General features: G+C 39.3%; 1 protein-coding gene across 1 annotated transcript in view; it reads right to left on the minus strand.

Moving 5' to 3' along the window:
* LOC127638632 (SH3 and multiple ankyrin repeat domains protein 2-like) overlaps nt 1–20637 on the minus strand; it is a 55939-nt gene that overhangs the window by 14515 nt on the left and 20787 nt on the right. The gene's annotated exons all lie outside the window — the stretch shown is intronic.

The raw sequence follows: 20637 nt of genomic DNA on the forward strand, positions 1-20637 counted from the left end.
CAGCCTTTTGAAGTGAAAAGACCCCATGAAGTGTTTTGACGAACACAATAGCCGAGTTCAGAATGATATACTACATACTACTCTTATTATTTCTGCCATAGAAATATATGGCAGAGATAGTAAGTGTAGTATGGTTAGTATGCCATTCTGAAGTCTGCCATTGTGTTCGTCAAAACACTTTTTATTTAATTTTTTGTTGACATACACAAATAAGCCACAACACTACCTGCCTAATATAGTTTAGGTCCCCCTCTTGCCACCAAGAGCTCTGACCTGTCGAGGCATGGACTCCACAAAACCTCTGAAGGAGTCCTGTGTTATCTGGTGCCAAGACATTAGCATCAGATTGAATTTGCAAAGTGGGGCCTCCATGGATCGGACGTGTTGGTCCAGCACATCCCATAGATGCTCAATCGGATTGAGATTTGGGGAATTTGAAGGCCAAGTTCACACCTTGAACTCTATTTCATGTTTCTCAAAACATTTTTGCTGTGTGGCAAGGAGCATTATCTGGCTGAAAGACACCACTGCCATCACGGAATACCATTGCCATGAAGGAGTGTACGTGGTCTGCAGCAATCCTTAGGTAGGTGGTACAAGTCAAAGTAACATCCACATGAACCCCAGAACCCAAGGTTTCCCAGCAGAACATTGCTCAGAGCATCGCACTGCCTTCTTTCCATAGTGCATCCTGCTGCCATCTCTTCTCTTAAACGATGCACACGCACCCAGCAATCCACATGATCTAAAAGAAAACATGATTCATCAGACCAGGCCACCTTCTTCCATTGCTCCATGGTCCAGTTCTGATGATCACGTGCCTATTGTAGGTGCTTTCGGCGGTGGACAGGGGTCAGTATGGGCACTCTGACCGTTCTGCGGCTACGCAGCCCCATACGCAACAAGCTGCAATGTACTGTGTGTTCTGACACATTTCTATCATGTCCAGCATTAAGTTTTTCAGAAATTTGTGCTACAGTAGCTCTTCTGTGGGATCGGACCAGACAGGCTAGCCTTCGCACCCCACGTGCATCAATGAGCCATGGGCATCCTTGACCCTGTCGACAGTTCACCGTGTCATTCCTTGGACCACTTTTGGTAGGTACCAACCAGTACATACAAGGAAAACCTGTCGTTTTGGAGATGCTCTGACCCAGTCATCTAGCCATCACAATTTGGCCCTTGTCAAAGTCACTAAGATCCTTACGCTTGCCCATTTTTCTTGCTTCCAACACATGAAATTCAATAACTAGCTGTTCACTTGCTGCCTAATATATCCCACCCCTGGACAGGTGCCATTGTAACGAGATAATAAATGTTATTCACTTCATCACAGTGGTTTTAATGCTGTGGCTGATCAGTGTTTTTCCTATTGAAACAGGAAGTTGGGGAGGGACATATCAAAGGTTTTGTTCTTTTTTCTTAAATTACTAATTTCCTTTAGTTTAAAACACACCGTAGCTACAGTATGTTCGGAACGGAATTCTTGAGTCCTACATAGTTTAGAGTATATACTGTATGCTATGAACTAGTTTTAAAATAGTATGTGAAACAGTATATTTTATTTTAAACGTACTGTATTCTTTATCTGCTAAAAGTTTATTTTGACAATTTAGGAGTGCACTAGCATTCTGAATGCCTAAAAGCTAAAAGACATGCCAAAAAAAAAAAATTCTGCAATACTAGTGCCACTGAATGGAATTGCAAAAATTAACAATGTTAACAGCTTTCTGAATATGCCCCTCATCTGCCGCTGTTCAAACAGTCAAGTCCCACCCTCAACTCACACTATTGGTTAAGTAACGTTATTGGGTGGGATCTAAGCATGTTGCTCAAAACAAACACAGGAATTTTTATAGTGTCACAGAGACACAGATTTTACAGTTTTTGAGAAAATGTACCATTGAATGGCTTACTTATAGTTGTCTCTGCATATTAAGATGGGATAGAAGAAAGTATTTTAAGACTGAAAAAGTTACATTCGCTTTAACTTCTGTATACTAAGTCATAGTGTAACAAATCTCTCAAGTAATTGGTCACCTAAAAAGTGATAAACTGGATCCTGTACACTTGCTTATACTATAAAACAGGCATCAACACCAAAGGAACAAAATATAATTTGATAGAGACCAGCTATAAAAACATCATTCATCTCTTGATGAATCACCATATTAACACCACAGATACAAACGATATATTAAACAAAAGGCCATTATTTTGTCCACAGTATGTTTTCATCTTTTAGAATGTACCTAATATATTCCTTTTTAATGGTCACAATTACATGGAGGGCCGTCATTGGAATGGCATAAGAGAGCTGTAAATCTTACTGCGTTTAAATGTATAAGTGGCATATTAAATCTGCAGCCGAGCCGTTACTGCCAAGCTCAATCGCATTCAGCTAAAGCAGAAATGATTTGCCAATGGTAATAACCATTGATATATGGACAACATTCATCACTAGATATTTTTTCCTCAACAGAGGTGTAAAGTCCAATGACTGCACTCGTTTAAATTGACATACTCTGCGGGAGAAATGATTTGTATTATTTATATATTTTGCCCATGCTGCACAAAGTGGAACAAACTCCCACTACTATTTGAAGAGGCTCTAAAATATTATTCATTTGCCATGAGCTCACAACACAACTTTAATAAAAAAAAATTTGAACACACAATTTTGTAAGATTGCAAACAAAACTAAATGTAAACACTTATAAATATATTTGAGGGGTACTTGCCCATTCGGAGCTCACTGCCACAATGCCAGGGTGCTGCTATGGTGTTCTAAGAGGTTTTCAGAGTAATGCTATGAGGTTGCTATGGTGTTTTGGGTGGTTGCTTATTGAAGAAAGTTCAAAGAGACCACCCCCAATACAATGATATACTGGCCCCTAGATAAGGCATGTGTCCCACCTTCAAAGTAAGTCTATTCGCCTGTTTATCTTTTGCCAGGTTAAAATTGAAAGTTAAACATACCTCATTTTAAAATTTTCTCTAAATTCCCGTTTTTATTTTGTGGACATATTTCTATTTTGTTTTTATATATTTCAGTTTCAGTTTTAGTAATTATAGTTTAGGAATTAACAGTATACATCCAAAGTTACCCAAAAATTAAGCTGTCAAACCTTTTTTCCTCAATCCATCAACACATAGTCTACAGTTACTTTGCGCTTCTCTCTCAGCATTTCCTTTACACAGCGAGTTTCCATTTGCATTTTTACTGCAATCATGGTATTAATTGTGCAGCACTTGGAGGGATGAACCTGGGGTTAAGAGCAGTATTAAAAGTTTAGAAAGCTGCCGAATCACACAGTCTAGTGACTGTCTCAACAAACAAATTTACAAGTGCATTTTCGTATTTCTTAAATTAATGTGAACTTGTCGCCCAAACCTCAATCTTTGTAAACACAAGGTCAGAGTCTGTTGCACAATGTCTACTTATTCCCAATTTGAGAGCTACTAGTACAGGCTTCATTATTATCAATGGTACTCTTCTTTTCCCGTATCTTTAACCATTAATGATTTTTATTCCTCGCGATGGTTGCTTTACAAATGCACTTTCAGGTTTGTGGGATTTTTTCCATTTAATTTTAACTCCACAAATTGTACGATTGGATGTAACAATGCATTTGATTTTTCCAATGGAAATAAAGGTGACCATTTTATAAAGATTACATTTTTTTCTAAAGTTTTAAAATTATAGCAGCATGACATAAAATCACTTACTAACCTTTGTGTAAAGTTATATGCAATATTAAAATGTTGTTGTCGATGTAACACGATGTAACACTGGTAAAACCTGTAATCTGGTAACATCCATAATGCTGGTAAATCCCTGAATTTATCACACTAAAATCATTTTAACAAATATAATGTTTACGTTTGTGGTTATACTTTTGAAACTGTGTGTATTTTAGTGTTTATGGACTGGTCCCATTCACTTCTTTTATAAGTACCTTACTATAACTATACTATAGTATAATAGAATTTTTTTTTTAGTTGGTGGTAATTATCATTATGTCCAAAATGCTGTTGATTGAGCTTAACTTGCATTGAGTTCTCGCAAACTTGCTGTAAATATACCACTCATTATTTTCACATGCAGAGTAGAAGTAGAAGTAAACCTGCAGAAAACCTTTAGCAACAATGGACAATGGTAATAAGGAATAGTTTGCCTCAAAGCTCATATGCATGTGAAAATAATGAGTGGTAAATTTGCAGCAAGTTTAACACAGGGGTTTGCCAGAACTCTCGATTTTTGTAAGGCTTTCTTTAATCGCCTTTGCATGCAAAACTAATGACTAAGATCAGATGCCTTGATATTAACTGTCTAATAAAAGGCAAAACGAAAAAAAAAAAAGCATGGTGAAAGAGATCAGCAGAGAGAAATGAAAGAGGCACAGGTTTGGAAGAGATTTTAGAGTATGCCTTTTACCGAAGAAAAGGTTACGTGTATAAGCTTGGGTAACCTAGGAAACAGCCGAGAGAGCCGAAGTCGTCTTCATGACGAACAGAACTGAGCTGCTCCTTTTATTCCATCGTGTTTGTGTGATTCATAAATGCTGTTTGTGTGACGGGGAATAGGGAATATGGGTATGTGTGTGATAGAGAGATATTGCCATTGTTCTAAGAGAATAATATTAGCTGAACAAGTTATAAAGCAAGCCGTAATCAATGTGGATTTGGGAGTGAAGGGCCCAAATGGAGATCCAGGTCTGTTTAAAACAAAATACAGATTTAAAGGTGCTGTATGTGTGTTTTTTTTAATGAAATTACATGCAGAAAATGCCCCTATTACCTGTGAGATATCACTGAAATAGGTGCCATGAAATATCACGTGAAACAGTGGGGGAAAAGATGTTTGTTTAGCCAATCAGAGGACTTTCTGCCTGTTAATCATTGTTTGTGTTCACAGGGCAGCCCAAATATGCTCTGGGTTTTGGAAAGAGGGGGCATGGCTAATTCAATGACAGGTCTGGTGGAAGTTGCAGATCAGCTAAAATCGCTTACAGCACCTTTATGTCAATCAACTTCAACATCTGTTCAACACCTCTCAGAAAACATCTCTTATTATCTGTTCAACATCTCTCGCAACTGTGGATTGTGGATACTGCTCATTTCAGAAGGTACCAGAATATAAAATAACTTTACATTACATCTTAGAACGTAACCTTATGACGAAACAATGAAATTATTTAAATTTACAGTATAAGTACAGTGAATCATGCATGAGGTGCAATCACAAACAATCCAGAGTTTTGCAGTGCTCCACATTTTGGGGGTGCAAATAGAAATTTCCCAGCATTCTCACTGACCTCCAGTTTCTCTGCATGTTACAGGCTGGTAATGAGATTTGAGCTCATTTAGGTAGTGCTGGGACCAGATTTAGATAAAGCTCACAAAGCAGCACAATCTCACCATGGCCACTTCATCTCGATAATCTAATTATGACAATAGACAAACTCTTACAAGCTGAGCAATCAGCACAGGGACCTGATTTTTGTTTAAATATCAGATTCAGGACATGAAACAAAAAGTTCACCCAAATTTGTATTTGCTTTTTTCTTCCCAATTTAGAATGCCCAATTCCCAATGTGCTCTAAGTCCTCATGGTGGCGTAGTGACTCACCTCAACCCAGGTGGCGGAGGACAAATCTCAGATGCCTCCGCATCTGAGGCGTCAATCCGCGCATCATATCATGTGGTTTATTGAGCGAGTTACCACGGAGACATAGCACACGTGGAGGCTTCAAGCTATTCTTTGCGGCATCCACGCACAACTCACCATGTGCCCCACCGAGAACGAACCACATTATAGCAACCACGAGGAGGTTACCCAGTGTGACTCTACCCTCCCTAGCAACCGGGCCAATTTGGTTGCTTAGGAGACCTGGCTGGAGTCACTCAGCATGCCCTGGATTCGAAATTGTGACTCCAGGGGAGGTAGTAAGCGTCTTTACCCAGGCCACCAGTTCACCCAAATATAAACATTCTGTCATCATTTACTCACCCTGATTCCAAAATTGTACATTTTCTTTTAGTTTTGGAACATAAAAGAACATTTTTAAAGATTAAAAAGAATAATTCACACTGCTTTTTCTCATTCAGTGAAAGCATGACCATGTTTTTTTAATAGATAATTTTTTTTTTTTGTGAACGCAATTCACATAAAACAATTCTACTACAACTCTACTATGATGAACATGTTATCAGTTTCTGAGTTTAAAGTCATTTTGATATATTTTCTGGGGCTTAAGTGGTGATAATCATCTGGAGACAGTAAAAAAAAAAAAAAGTCTCATTAAAAGCTGAAAGTCCAAAAAAATTTTTTTGGCATAAGTAGTTTGGAAAAAATATTTTATTATTATTATAAAAGAAACATAAACTGTCCGGGGAGCCTGGGTTGCTCAGGAAATAAAGACACTGACTACCACACCTGAAGTTGCAAGTTCGAATCCAGGCTGTGCTGAGTGACTCCAGTCAGGCTTCCTAAGCAACCAATTGGCCTGGTTGGGTGGGTAGAGTCACATTGGGTTAACCTCCTCGCGGTCGCTAATGTGGTAATGTGGTTCTAACTCTCAGTGGGGAGCATGGTGAGTTGTGCGTGGATCTCTGAAGTAACGTGCTCAACAAGCCACGTGATAAGATGTGCGGATTCACTGTCTCAGAAGCAACTGAGGTTTGTCTTCCGCTTCCAGGATTGAGGCGAGTCACTACACCACCACGAGGACTTAGAGCAAATTGGGCAAGCCAAATTTCAAAGTCCTCCAAATCAATGTCAAGTGGTGTAAAACTTACAGATATTTATGACTGAAAAATTTATATTTGTAAAAAATAAAAATAAATAAATAAACTTTAATAAAAATAAATGTTTGAAATAAATAATTAAACTGTGTACACTAACATGTATTCAAGGTGCAACTTAAGTAGAGTAATACCTTGATGGTTACAGCACTTGTCATTTTGAAAGCCATTAAATATTTTTTTTTTTTAGAAAATGCTTAAATGTTCAAAAATGTTTTAAACTAGATTTTTGAAAAAGATTTCTGAATTGTATCACCTTGGTAAACCTTATTTGTCAAAAGCTACGAAATCTCATTCACGTACATGCATTTTCAAACTTGGCACATCAATTCATGCTGCAAATTCCATTGGTTATCGCATATCTGACTTGGCAAGTTTGATATGCAGAAAGTGCGAATATGAGATTTCAGAGATACAGTGGAGAAGTTAATCGCTAAATAATGACTTAAATTGCTGCCTGTTCCTCATTCAAAACAAGCATATGTCTGTAGAAGCTGTATGGTGCTTTTTATCCTTTTGTAGCTTTACAACCACCGGCAACAACATGATTATTTCATTGTATGGAAAAGAGCAGTGTGAAAATTATTCAAAATGTCCTTTTGTGATCCAGGAATGAAGACATGTGGGTTTGGAATGACATGGTGAGTAAATTACATTAATCATTTTAATTTTATGGTGAACTATTCCTTTAAGATTTAACCATGCTGATTTGAGTCTCTCTATGTCACGAAACTGAAACTAGGTTAAAGACAGCTTGGGATGCAAAACTGGATTTTGGGAGGTGATGTTTTTATACACACACACTCACACACACACACACACACACACACACACACACACACACACACACACACACACACACACACACACACACACACACACACACAGAGAGAGAGAGAACACCAATGAGCAGTTGTAAAATTCCTTATTACAATGTTAAATTACATTGATTATAATAATTTGTAATTTTGCAGCGCAATAACAGACAAACATGGCACACATGGACGCATGCACGATTCTTCACTGATGGATGTGTGTGACATGTGGTGAGCATCCCACACTTGATTAAAATCTGATGAAATTAGCAGGCGGTTATCCTCTCCGCACAGAGTCAGCACACAGGAAATAAACCATAAAACGATAAGCCTTCCATTTGGCTAATCATATCAGTTCTGCTCAGGGTCATTCTGGTCACACTGTCCCAATACACACACATATAAATGTAAAAATAAGAACTCATAAACATGTATTTCATAGCTTCTCCACAGTCACCTAATGCACCACACAATGAGTTTATAGCACCATTCAGATGGGATTTGTTTTCCAAACAATGTTTGACTTACAATTATTAACAGAGCATGTCTGGGTTAATAATAGTGGGTGTTGTAATACACACATCCATGCAGCTTTGGTTATTGTATTCACTGAAGGTCAAGATAAATTAGGAGAAAATATTTGTAAACTTCAATCAGTCATTCCTCTACTGACGGTATTACGCTAGATTTCAGTAAGGACTTACTTCGGATTTCCATGTCCTGTTCGAATAGTGCTTAGATTGAATATTTTTCTCTGTAAATTTCATACAGATTGTGTGAGAAACACATAGACCTGTTTCATTCGCATGGGATTAAAATCACAAAGTATGTCTGTGAAACACAAATGCACATAACCTTGCTAAGGAAAAACTAGTCTTGTTTGAATTGGGCTTATGCTTGCTGTTCTATTCAAGGACCTTAGAATCTTGTGTGTGTGTGTGTGTGTGTGTGTGTGTCTGCACGTGCTGTTCATCCAGCTTAGGTTTGTAAGTGTGTGTGTGTGTGTGTGTGTGTGAACCTCCATATTTCATAAAGTATGATTTTGTGTCACATCTGGTCACTTCCAGAAGAATACATTTGTGTGCCACACACACACACACACACACACACACACACACACACACACACACTCTCTCTCTCTCTCTCTCTCTCTCTCTCTCTTTACGCAAGCACTTACTTGACATGCACAAGACATGTGCACACACACTCATATATATACTTGCTCAAAAAGCCATTATGTAACAGTCTATCTACGTTCACCCTCATGCTTACATAATGCCACTCAGTGAACTAGGAGACCCCCTCCAGGTATTTTGACATAGACTGAAGACACTAACTACTACTAACAGAACTGAGGATGCATGCATGACGGAAGACTGCAACTATTTTATTTAGTAAAAAAAGGAGCCAACCATCTACAGACCAGCACAAAAACATCTACACAATATTATGGTGTATAAGACTGACACAAAGACCAGTAAAAGTTTGAGGTCTTCAATTGTTAATTCCCTTTATGAAGCTATGGAACAGTGAGATGTGAATGTGCTCACAATTTGTAGGAGCAATTGGTTCACGGGGATCCAAGTTCATGTCCGGCTTTGTTATGTCCTCAACCCAACCCATTCCCACCCTATTTTTGTACTCTATACTATCCTATAAATAAACCCAAAAATAAAATGTATGTAAATGAGTGCATGCAGGGCTTAGCAATACGTTTTTTTCTTTTAGTAATTCAGATATTTACTTTCCCTGCCAGGTTTTTATTGGCCCTACCACACAAATCTATAAATTTTATTTTTTAGCAATGCAGGTACGTGCCAGAAAGAATATTTATATTTGGTTATGCTTTCTTTACAGAAGTAAATTAGTAGACTTTCAATTTGCAATAACATCTGGAAAGTATACAGCTATAATGTAACTCAATGACAGCTTGAAATTCATCACACATTACTGATTGGTTTGGAATTCTCAACCCATTTTTACTGATGCTTTCATGACTATCACACACATAAAATTTCTTGCTAAAATTTGTTAGCTAGTGGGATAACTACTGTGGTGACATTTTAAATCAGCACAGTATTGCATCAACAATATTACATTTTTCCAGACATAAAAACACATGTACATGATCAATTAATGTAAGATGTTGTCACAATGCAGCCTGATAGGGCAATTTATGGTTGCCTCAAATGGCCCAAAAAACCCTGCCATGGACCAGCAGGCCATACTTATTGTTGAGCTCTGGCATGTTAAAATATGTTCAGACACTTGTGTTAACTTTTAGCTACGTTAGAGCTCAACGTATTGTAATGGAAAACAAGTAATCTGTATTACGTAATAAAGATTACAAAAATCAAGTGCTTGTAATTTAATTAAATAGCATTTTTTTAAATACTCGTAATCAGAATACAATTACTTTTGTATAGATTACATGATTACATATTAACAAGGCAACGGCAGTAAATTGTTAATAATTTATTGATCGTTTTGATATCAATATCATCATAATCTTATCCTGAAGTGCAATAGTCTCACAGATGAACATTTTGAGCATATGCTCCTTATAGTACGTTACAACAGTAAGATCTGCACCTCAGCTAAGGAATAGTGATGGAGTATTACTAGTAAGGGTAAAAATAAGTGTGTCATAATTTTGAGCTATAAGCTTTGACCTAGCAATGTCATTGCTGTTGATTTCAGGTTCATTGAATGAAATAGACAGGTTTTTAAATTTGTATTATTATTTCTTAGTACCTCACCAATGGTGTGCTATCACATTGAATTTAACTGCTTCAAAGGATCTGGTGGATGCCATCTCTGTGGGTCCTGCCTGCAGGGTAGACAAATTAAACTGCAAAATGTGCAACAATATGGAACAAAGCCCATCGCTCTACCGTTGCTGCTAATGCAGTGGAGTCAACTGCATTAAACTTGACATAAAACTTGACACAATTGTTCCTTGTGTGACGCAGTGGAACTCTTTTTAAAATACAATATATTGTTCCTCAGCTTTGGAATAGGCAATGGACTATCAGTAAGCAGCAAGTGTTAAAATGTGTTTCAGTGTTTTTAGATGAAAGCTTTGACTTTTTTTTAATGGACATTAATGTTTGTAATGCTGCTTTTGTTTCATGCAATTAAAATGAACTTGATGTCTCAGTGTTTTGAAATATAAATTTTGGCCATGCACTGCTGTTAGATTTAATATTTATTTAATTCATGTAATGTTTTATGCACTTTTTAAAAATTACATAAGGAGCTCTTCATTGTGGGGCTCCTTTTGTTAGTAATAAAGAACAGAATGCATTTTCTTCCTCTTTGTACTTTTGTTAAAATGATTATCCTGCTCAAATGCATGTGTCATAAATTAAAATAGAATTAGGTTGAAAGTAATCACAACGTAATCCAAAAGTAATCAAATTAGATTACCCCAAAATGTAATCTATGAGATTACGTTACTGATAACATCAGAACCTGATTACAATTCACAAGTAATCTGCAGTTTTAAAATGAAAAAAGTAAACAATAACAAAAAAAAGTGTTTTACACAACACTTGCGCACATTGAATAAATGGATAAAAACACTGATAAACGTGTTTACATGCAGAATGAAATCGGGTATGTGGAGCGGAGGGGGGCGGTGCCGGGTCGGAATATCGTGCACCCGGTCCCCAATCGCCCTGATTAGGCGCGCGAGGGATAAAGGTGGCCGGCGACGATGGTTCGAGAGAGACAGAATTACGAGCATGTCCGTCATGTGTGTGTGTTTATGTTTATGCTTTTGGTTTAAGTTTTAATTATGTTGACAAGCCGGTTCTCGCCTCCTCCTTGTCCATCCTTTAACTGTGTTACAGGGTAAAAGAGCAAAAATGTAAACCTTTTGTGGCCTTAAAGAAAAAAACTGTTTAGTGTTTACATGACTTTACATGTTATCAGCTTATTATGCATAATAGTTGTACAGTAAACGCTCATTGAAAATGCATGACTTTTGGTCGCTTGGTCACTGAGAATCACTATCAATTGGATCAACTCTTGATAGTTCACACCAAAAGATATTATTTACACAAGCTTTGCAGGAAAATATAGTTCTAAATTTAAAGAAAACAAAAATTATTGATGCACCAATATAGCTATAGATAGCCGCTATTTAATATATGTTATGTCCTATAACCAATATGGTGACCAATATAATAAATCAATACTGTTTTGGTTACTTTGTTTTGGTAATATTTATTTTTGAGATTAAGGCCTTGACTGAAAATGTTACTGTTGAGAAAAAACAAGTATCAAAACATAATGTAAATTAATGGCATAAAAAAAAGAGAGTACAGTAGGGCCCTATGGTTTCTGCTAAATGGAAAACCCAGACGGAATGACGGCATCCAGTCATAAAAATTAATTAACCATGGAATGTCACAAATTTGACATATTCAGGATAAATTGAATATATAAATGCACAATTAATCAAAGTAAAATCATGATTAAAATTAAATAAATATACAGTCTGCATGTGCTATATAAAGAGAATGTGTGAAGCCGGCTGCTCATACACTGATAACAACTCATTATAAACATCTTGAATCTTCTGTGAGAGTGTAGACAAAGAGCAGAGCACTTATTTACTGTGAGGCGTGCAGAACATGCAGACTATATATTTATATAATTAAATTGCTGCTTTTTGCAGTTTAATAAGCACATTAAGCCTGGAAGTGATAAGCTGTTGTTAAAACTTCCATATATCTGGAAGTGATAAGCTGTTGTTAAAAACATACAAACTAAAAGTGCTTCGTTTGGTTTTCCACCAAAATACAAGCTGAAACTGAAGACATTGTGACAGTATTAATAAATAATAGTAATAACAATAAGAATATATCAATAATAATTACATTACATGTAAGCAATATCTCACAAGCAAGAGTGTGGTTGTACTAAATAATTTTTCATCAATATTCTTTCATTAATACTGTAATGCTCTGGGGCCTGGGTAGCTCAGCAAGTATTGGTGCTGACTACCACCCCTGGAGCCGCGAGTTTGAATCCAGAGTGTGCTGAGTCCTGCCAGGTCTCCTAAGCAACCAAATTGGCCCAGTTTCGAGGGAGCATAGAGTCACATGGGGTAACCTCCTCGAGGTCACGATTAGTGGTTCTCGCTCTCAATGGTGCACGTGGTAAGTTGTGCTTGGATCACAGAGGGTAGCATGAGCCTCCACGTGCTGGGAGTCTCTGCGGTGCCATGCACCACGAGCCACATGATAAGATGCATGGATTTACTGTCTCAGAAGTGGAGAATGAGACTTTTCCTCCCCAACCCGGATTGAGGCGAGTAACCGCATCACCACGAGGACCTGCTAAGTAGGAGGAATTGGGCATTCCAAATTGGGAGAAAAAGGGAAAAAAATAAATAAATAATGTAATGCTCTTCTATCCAGCACTGTATTTGACAAAACATTATGTGTTTTGTATTGTGTTGTGAGGATCTGCAAGCACTTCGATTTATAAAAATAAGGCAATGATATGTTATGTTAAAAAGTAATTGATCAGTTTTCATTTGATTAGACAGTATTTTTGATGAACATTTTAATTAAAATTTAAAACACATCATTCAGAAAAATTAAATGGAAAACATGGAATTTGGAAAAAATAAAACGGAATTCATAGGGCCCAAGTATAGGCCTATTGTTTAATTGGCAAAAATAAGCCCCGACATTAGCTACATCCAATAATCAGAGCAATTCCCACAACAAAAACAGTAATATTGGCAGATACAGATATTGTCACCAGTATATTGCAAATCCTTATTAAAAATCACTCTCAACAAAGCACACAGCTCCCATACGTAAATCCGTACGTCAAATCCACTGTCATTACCGAACAAGACGCCACACCAACATAACAATCTCTAATACGGACTAGAGAGCCCGCAATCACTGCACCTCTGGCCTGATTTAAAGATTTACAGAAGGTTGTCAAAGGGCAATCATCCAGTCTAGATGAAACTCCATCCCGCCAAATGTAATCTCCCTCTTCTCTGTCCTCTCTGGAAAGGAGGGCACTCTTTTGTCTTGAGTGGGTTAATTTTGAAGAGTACATGGGGATCTGGACTCTACACGCACACACACACCCTCATTTACAAGGCCTCATCCATTTCCCTGCCTGCTTTGCTCTGCGATTGCAGCGGAGCTATCGGCTTAGCCTGGCTTGCACTTAAAGAGAGGTTACATGATAAGACCTCTGTGGTCAAGTCCTCTATAGAGGAGATTAAAAATAAGATACTGTGATTGACTCACTGAGAGGACATAGAATTTTCATTAAAGATAGCAGAGCTGACTGCTTTCTGAAGTTTAATCAGGATAGGCTACATGCTGTAAATAATATTTCTGGATGCAGACAATGTCCTGACACATGTTATAGAGTTGTAAGCCACTGCAACTTGTATTTACTTGCATGGAAATAAAAAGGTATTACTTTGATATTACTTTATATTCATTTTTCAACTGGCTTTATTTGAGTGGTTATGGATGATTTGCTCTGAGAAGACTTGATTACAATTTTTATTTTGAAATCTGGTATTGATTTGGTTTGATTTAATTCAATTTGATTATTTAGGCACAAAATAATGCATGTGTGATGCTGTTTGCAAGCAAAGAGGTACTAAAGCGGTTGTCATAATGAACCTTTTCTTTGTTAACATCACAAAATCTTTATTTTTATGTTACAAACAATCACTAAATAAAGTTAAAAGCTGTTACCATTGGAGCACACTGTTTTAATGCAGTGATGCAGTCATGTTTTCTGATGTTAAACAAAAAATGCCTTGTCCCATTCCATCCGTAACTCATTCTTACCACTTCCAGTGCAAAAAAAGTGGAAGGGCTAGGTTTTTAGAACCTTATATTTGATGAACTCAGAATCCCATGCTGCATTGCAATGTTAACAATATGGCGGCGAGCATAGCTGGCAATCACATCTGATCTACCATAATCAGTCATTATAAACATGTTAAAAATCAAAAAAGCTAAAACTTTGGCATAAATAGTTTGGAATAATCATTAATAGGGATGTCAAAAGTACCAGTACCAAGTTGATCATAAAATTTAAACAAATTGTCACAATAGCAGCATTTATGCAGTACAGGAAGTACAGAGCACCGACTCAATTAGATAAAAGTGCTGTCATATGCTCACACAACAGATTGACATATTTTGGATAAAATTAATGCTTAATTGAATCCAATTTAAATCGTGATAGGCCCTATTATGACTATTAAACTGAAAAGGAGGAAATGTAATTAAATAAATATACTGTCTGCATGTGCAGCGCACTTTACAGTGAATGTGTGAAGCCGCTCATATGCTAAAACCACTGTATTAAGAGCATTGTGTGCTGTGCATGTTCTAATAGATGACAGAACAGAGCTCTGATCACTATAAAGCCAGTAGTGCCTACAGACTATGTTTATGTAATTAAATCGCAGTATTTTGTGCTTTAATAATCACACTGGGCCAATTAAACAACTGCTTATCCGGGGGTGTGAAGTTACCGTCAAAAAACACACACAAACTAAAAAGCCTTGATTTCAAAATAAAAGCTTGATTCAGAAATGTTAATACTGTATAGTAAAATCTAATATTCACTAACATGTAAAGTATGTTCACAATAATAATTATTATGTTTACCCATGACCAAGCAAACCCCATGTTTTTTGGACCTATACGATGGTAACACCACAATATTATTTTGAAGTACTGTACAGAACCATTGAAATACCATGGTACAGGAATAATATGGTTTGGTTTAAAAAGTAATATGGTTTTACCATCACTGAACCATAAAACCTATGTAGTACTAAGGGAAAATGCATTGCCTCTCTATTATCCATCCTGCAAGCATCGAAAACAAGCCTGTTTAGATTACCTCACTGTGCAGAAACTCTCAAAACAATCTTGGGAAGGCCAAAATGGAGAAAGCCAGGATCTCAAGGGAACACTGTCATATTGCATCCGGCAGTTAAATCCAGCTCTAAACTAACCATGAGAGCTAATTTCTAATTTCTAGCATGTAATAGAATTATTCTCCTTTGAAATTCAAACAATTAGGTATTGGAATCCTGCACAGAAGTGTATTTTTTGCACCAATACAAACAGGAAAAGAACTGTTTACATGTGGCCCAGTGCTGCACTCCAACAGAAAAAAACAAACTGCTGCCTTGCTTTCATCACTGTGCTCAGACACAAGGCTGGTGCCGTTGCTAGGCCACCGTTGCTCTGTGTTACAACACGAGACCTGGACCATCACATAGTACATGCATGAGGCTGGTCAGCAACATCACTAGATTTTGTTTTTGCAGAAGTATTATAAATAAGAACATCTGCTGATTTAGTCATCCACTGCTTTAAAATGGAAATCACACAAAGCAAAACCTGAAATTTTAGCTTTAAATTGATTGTCACCAACCAAACACATGTACTGTTCTATATTGGTTTACAGTGCATGAGTAGCAGGTTTTGGTGACAGGTTGTACGGTTATCAGGCCATGAGAATGCTTGCAGGCATCTCCTACAGTCCACAGACTTCCTCCCTGCTGGTTCTCTCTGTGCACAGAGAACGTTCTGGAGAGAGAGCATTAGAAACGAGGAAAGATGTCCAACTATCACCAAACACGTCATCATATTTAACATTTCCAATCTTTAGAGTTTTATTTAAAAACATGTTTTTTTATTTTTATGCCACTGTTACATTTTGACAGCATGACAGAGCTAAATCTATTTGAGGACCAAAAATACAACCATGCTGCTTTTTAAACAACTCTAATGGGAAAGCCAAAACATATAATGCTAGCACATGTAAACCATGTCAATTAATTAATATAACATTAATAATATTACATGGAAAATTATGTAATAATCTGTTTGTGCAGATATAATTATATAGAAAATGAAAAAGCTGTTTGCAAGATTTTGCTTGAAAATGCACGCACATGTTTTTTCCCACAACATGACAGAGCAAAACCCTAAGATCCAATAATACTACCATGCTAAACATTGATTTTGAAACATCTAGATCTGACATTTAATGCATTTACAAATCATATCAAAGGACAACAATATCCTAAAATGAAAATACAGAAATCATTACAGCAAAAATAAAAAGATTTTGCTCAAACATGCAGTTTCATGCAACATCCATGATTATGATTACCAGCAATTGAACAAAAGCTTATATTACTCTTTTAATTTATGGTGGTGAGCTTTGAAAATGTGATATGGGTCAGTAAACATTTATTATTTTATGGAATTAATAACTCAAGCCCTAGGCATACACTGTTCGCTCTTATAGAAATGCTTAATCTTACAAGTCTAAACTGAACTGAACTATTCAACAAAGATCTGAGGAAAAGGAGAAGAGATACGTATAAATCACTGGTAAGAATAGATGCAAAAACCCTATAAGAGCGACCAGATGAGAGTAAAGAGAGAGAGAGAGACTCATGCCCACACACCAAGGGCAAGTGGGTGTAGATATAGTTTCAGTATATCCATCAATCTATTTTGTACCTTCCAGGTTGATCACCAACACCTTTCATAAGCTACACAGCTGAATCTGTTTCTTATAGCCAATAAGATTAATCCCTTGGCTCTCAGAACCTTCAAGAAATGTTGGAGAGAGAACTTGCAGTTCACTGAAGGAAAAAGAAATAGCTTTATATATATATATATAGAGAGAGAGAGAGAGAGAGAGAGAGAGAGAGAGAGAGAGAGAGAGAGAGGGTTGGGAGGGTTACTTTTACACTACAGATTACAGAATGCATGATGTAAATGTATTTTGTTAGATTAATCAAGGTCAGTAACGTATTCTAAATACTTTGGATTACTTCTTCAGCACTGGTAGGTCATACTAGAAAAAAATAAATTATGATCCAATGTGAATTTTATTGATAAAAAATTATGATTGTGCCTGGTAACATGTGCACGTAAAATGGCCAGAAATAGCATTTTAGCTTAGTGTAAAGCTGAAAATTTACTCAAGGTTTATTTTTATTTCTTCTGCTCCAAACGTACTTAAAACTTACTTCTGTCTGTTCGTATGAATGTAACACATCATAAGAAAGTGTTTCAATGCTGTTCAAATCCACTTTGGCTCATATCATTTATGTGGATCATTTAAATGTTTTTCCATCTGAATGGACTACATATTCAATTAAACAAATAACAGTAAAATGCAAAGTAATCTCTTCAGTAATCAAAATACTTTTTGAATGTAACTATTCTAATTACCAATTATTTAATTAGTAATGTATAAATTGTATAGTGGAATACAGTTACTTATATGTTGTATTTTAAATACGTATTACCGTTACTGTAACATTAACCTTGTCCCGTTTTGCCCTAAACTCTTCTTTGCCCATTTTGTCCCTTTTGGTCTTCCGTAGTTTTACTTTCGTCCCTTATTTAACTCCACAGTCCCCTTGTTAGCGTTCATGTTCTCTGTTATTAGTTTCACCTGCACCAGCCCCGTCTGGCTCTCGCGCTCGCTCACAATCATCAGAGTATTAGTTTCACCCGCACTCGTTCCAATCACTAGATTATTAGTCTCACCTGCACTGTTCGTTTTCCCCTATATATACGCTGCCCTTTCGCTTCAATCTTGTTGGTTATTGTTTAGTTTACCCCTTCGCTTTGCCAGCTCTAGTGTTCCCCTAGTATCCCCTGTCTTTTCCTCTCGCTTGTCTCGCCCCTTTGATATACTCTGATTCCCCGGCTTCGACCTAACGCTCCCCTGGACTACTCTTCTGTGGACTTGCCCCTTTTGATATGTACTGATTTCCCGGCTTCGACCTTACGCTCCGCTTGACTACACTTCTCTGGATTTGCCCTTTGTACTGTTGCCTGCTTTTTTCAATAAAGCAGTTTTACCCCGACATTGTGACTGTCTCAACTTGTGTTCGTTACATAATAACCAACCCTTACAGAACAGTCACAATGGATCCCCCGGTGGATTTTCACAGCTCACTAGAGCGGATTTTCACGGCACGTTCTGCGTGAGGATCTACGTTTGGGAGGCATGACCGAGCGCTTGCGGCCCAGGGGCAGCAGGTACGTACTATTTCCAATTCATTTCACCCTGTTCCGCCTGTGTCTGTCCCTGAGCCCGTTGATGCTCTCAACGTATCCGCAAGCGCCGTAAGCTTTCCACCCCCGGAGAGGTTTGATGGCTCTTCGGACGCTTGCTAAGGGTTTTTTATGCAGGGCAGCGGTTTTAGAACTTTAAACCGTGCCCTTAACATTATGGACCCAGCGGCCCAACTCTTGGTTTTGCGTCAGGAGAGTCAACCCTTGGAGGCTTATGTGGTTGACTTTTGTGCCCTGACTAACCAGGTGAACTTTGATGAGGTGGCTCTGAAAGACATTTTTCAATGTGGACTGAATGAGTCAACCTCATCGTTCATGCCTGGTGGTCGCTGCTCCCTCAACCTTGCTCAATTTATTGACCTCGCCCTATTGTTCGCTGGTTCCTCATTTACTGTGGGAGAAGCAGACACTGAACCAGAGTTCCACGCCACGGCCCCAGTCTCGAAGCCTGCCACGGCCCCGGTCTCGAAGCCTGCCACGGCCCGGTCTCGAAGCCCGCCACGACCCGGTCTCGAAGCCTGCCACGCCCCCAGTCTCGAAGCCTGCCACGGCCCTAGTCTCGAAGCCTGCCACGCCCCCAGTCTCGAAGCCTGCCACGGCCCCAGTCTCGAAGCCTGCCATGGCCCCAATCTGGAAGCCTGCCACAGCCCCAGTCTCGAAGCCTGTCACGGCCCCAGTCCCGAAGCCTACCAAGGCCAGCGAGCCAGCGCCTGTAGCCTCGACCGTCCCAGAGCCAGCGCCTGTAACCTCGACCGTCCCCATGGCCACGCTCCCTGTTGGCCGAAGGAGAAAGAGAATGAAGAGGGCACCTTGTCCCCAGTCTCGTCTTGTGCTCAAGACCACAGAGGCACCCTCAGAGTCTTCCACGGCTCTGCCGGCCTCTGCTCCGCCCTCAGAGTCTTCCACGGCTCTGCCGGCCTCTGCTCCGCCCTCAGAGTCTTCCACGGCTCTGCCGGCCTCTGCTCCGCCCTCAGAGTCTTCCACGGCTCTGCCAGCATCTGCTCGGCCCTCAGAGTCTTCCATGGCTCTGCCAGCCTCTGCTCGTCCCTCAGAGTCCTCCAGGGCTCCGCCTCTCGGGCCTCCCAGGGCCCCGCCTCTCGAGCCTCCCAGGGCTCCTCCTCTCGAGCCTCCCAGGGCTCTGCCTCTCAAACCTCTCGAGCCCATCAGGGCTCCGTCTCTCGAGTCTTTCAGGGCTCCTCCTCCTCTCAAGCCTCTCAGGGCCTCGTCTCTCAAGTCTTTCAGGGCTCCTCCTCCTCTCGAGCCTCTCAGGGCTCCGTCTCCCGAGTCTTTCAGGGCTCCTCCTCCTCTCAAGCCTCTCAGGGCTTCGTCTCTCGAGTCTTTCAGGGCTCCTCCTCCTCTCAAGCCTCTCAGGGCTTCGTCTCTCGAGTCTTTCAGGGCTCCTCCTCCTCTCAAGCCTCTCAGGGCTTCGTCCCTCGAGTCTTTCAGGGCTCCTCCTCCTCTCGAGCCTCTCAGGGCTCCGTCTCTCGAGTCTTCCAGGGCTCCTCCTCCTCTCTCGAGCCTCTCTCAGGGCTCTCAGCCTCTCGAGGTCTCTCCAGGGCTCCTCCTCCTCCCGAGCCTCTCAAGGCTCCGTCTCTCGAGTCTTTCATGGCTCCCCCTCTCAAGCCTCTCAGGGCTTCGTCTCTCGAGTCTTTCAGGGCTCCTCCTCCTCTCAAGCCTCTCAGGGCTTCGTCTCTCCAGTCTTTCAAGGCTCCTCCTCCTCTCAAGCCTCTCAGGGCTTTGTCTCTCGAGTCTTTCAGGGCTCCTCCTCCTCTCGAGCCTCTCAGGGCTCCGTCCCTCGAGTCTTTCAGGGCTCCTCCCCCTCTCAAGCCTCTCAGGGCTTTGTCTCTCGAGTCTTTCAGGGCTCCTCCTCCTCTCAAGCCTCTCAG

This window comes from Xyrauchen texanus, chromosome 46, assembly GCF_025860055.1.
Source record: "Xyrauchen texanus isolate HMW12.3.18 chromosome 46, RBS_HiC_50CHRs, whole genome shotgun sequence".
Taxonomy (NCBI): domain Eukaryota; kingdom Metazoa; phylum Chordata; class Actinopteri; order Cypriniformes; family Catostomidae; genus Xyrauchen; species Xyrauchen texanus.